Here is a 2,500-nt window from a genome sequence, read left to right as displayed (position 1 = left end):
GGCTTGGATGTGGCAGTGGGAGTAAAAGTGAATAAATGATACAGGTGTGGTACTGATAACACTGACTGAACTGGCTTTCCTTCCTTCCTTCCTTCTTTCCTTTCTTCTTTCCTTCCTTCCCTCCTTCTTCCCTTAAGTCTTTCCTTCCTTCCTTCCTTCCTTCCTTTCTTTCCTACCTTCCATTTTTTACTTCCTTTCTTCTTTCCTTCCTACCTTCTTTCCATCCTACCTTCTTTCTTTCCATCCTTCCTTCCTTCCTTCCTTCCTTCTGTCTTTCATTCGTTCTTTTCGTCCTTCCTTCCCTCCTTCTTTCTTTCCTTCTTTCCTTCCTGCCATCCTTCCTTCCCTCTCTCTTTCCCTCCTTCCCTCCTTCCTTCCTTCAGCACACAAGAAACACCTAGCTGAGTGAAGGAACAGACTTATAAATACCAAAAATACATCGTTCATTTCCATACTCCTTTCACCTTAACCTGGCCCACATTTTCGTCCTGTTGCAGTTTATTTCACGTAATGTTACCGCCCTGCATCCTTCCCTCAGCACTTCTTCGTGACTAGTATCATAGTCTATACTCCTTTCACCTTAACTTGGCCCAGATTTTCGTCCTTTTGCAGCTTATTTCACGTAGCTCAGTGGCAGAAAAAGACAGTACTACGGCTCTACATCCTTTCCATAGCACTTCTTCGTGACTAGCATTATATTCTAGTGTTAATGTAAGCATTCCAACCTTTCCATAACACTTCTTCGTGACTAGCATCATATTCTAGTGCTAGTATAAGCCTTTCAGCCTTTCCATAGCACTTCTTCGTGACTAGCATCATATTCTAGTGTTAATCTAACTTCTTCAGACTTTCCATAGCACTTCTTCGTGACTAGCATCATATTCTAGTGCTAATCTATGCTCTCCAACCATTCCATAGCACTTCTTCGTGACTAGCATCGTATTCGAGAGAGAGAGAGAGAGAGAGAGAGAGAGTCTGTGAGAAGTAACATGTGTGCAGAACATCACCACAACCTTAATACTTTTCCTACTTACCTACCTACCTGCCTGCCTACTTACCTACCTACCTACCTGTCTTCCTGTCTACCTACCTGCCTGCCTACCTACCTGTCTTCCTACCTATCTACCTGCCTACCTACCTATATACCTACCTACATACCTACCTACCTACCTGCCTGCCTGCCTGCCTGCCTGCCTACCTATCTACCTACCTACCTGCCTACCTACCTACCTACCTTCCTGCCTACCTACCTACCTACCTTCCTTCCTACCTGCCTGCCTACCACCTACCTACCTACCTACCTACCTACCTACCTACCTTCCTGCCTACCTACCTACCTACCTGCCTGCCTACCTACCACCTACCTACCTACCTTCCTGCCTACCTACCTACCTACCTACCTACCTACCTGCCTGCCTGCCTGCCTACCTACCTGCCTACCTAATTAGTTTGGAAAAGGAAAGAGAAAGAAATAGGTTTGTTGCGTGTGCATATATGTATGTTTGTATGTACGTATGTATGTATGTATGTATGAGTACTTGTATGTTTGTATGTATGTATGAGTACTTGTATGTTTGTATGTATGTATGTATGAGTACTTGTATGTATGTATGTATGTATGTATGAGTACTTGTATGTTTGTATGTATGTGTATGTATGTATGTTTGTATGTATGTATGTATGTTTGTATGTATGTATGTATGTTTGTATGTATGTATGTAGTGTGTATGTATGTATGTATGTATGTATGTATGTAGTATGAGTACTTGTATGTTTGTATGTATGTATGTATGTGTGTATGTATGTATGTATATAAGCATGTATGTATGTGTATATATGGGTGTACATGTATGTGTGTATGTATGTATGTAGTCCCATATAAATGTTTGTACTGTATGTATGTGTTTATGTATGTGTATGTATGTATGTATGTGTGCACATGTATGTGTGTGCATGTAACTATGTAGTCCTGTATAAATGTTTGTACTGTACGTATGTTTGTGTTTATGTATGTTCTATGTGTATACATGTATGTGTGTATGTTCAGTGTGTATGTATGTATGTGTGTGTACTTGTATGTGTGTATGTATGTATTTAGCCCTATATAAATGTTTGTTTCTACTGTATGTATGTCTGTATGAATGTATGAATGTATGTATGTATGAATGTATGTGCATGTATTTGTGTATGTTCTGTGTGTATGCATGTATGTATGTGTGTGTTTGTGTATGTTCTGTGTGTATGTATGTATGTATGTGTGTGTTTGTGTATGTTCTGTGTGTATGTATGTATGTATGTATGTGTTTGTGTATGTTCTGTGTGTATGTATGTATGTGTGTATGTATGTATGCTCTTTTTTTGTCAAGTCTGTTATTTTGAACATTTTTTCTCGTCCTTTCTATGGGAATTGATTTTGTTATTGTTCTTGTTCTTGTTCTTGTTATTGTTTGTTATTGTTGTTGTTTGTGTTATTGTTATTGTTATTGTTTGTGTTGTTATT

Source organism: Coenobita brevimanus, chromosome 15, assembly GCF_032717465.1.
Source record: "Coenobita brevimanus isolate Jiangsu-jjx chromosome 15, ASM3271746v2, whole genome shotgun sequence".
NCBI lineage: Eukaryota > Metazoa > Arthropoda > Malacostraca > Decapoda > Coenobitidae > Coenobita > Coenobita brevimanus.
The sequence above is the reverse complement of the archived record's forward strand: the minus strand, read 5'-3'. Positions refer to the sequence as shown.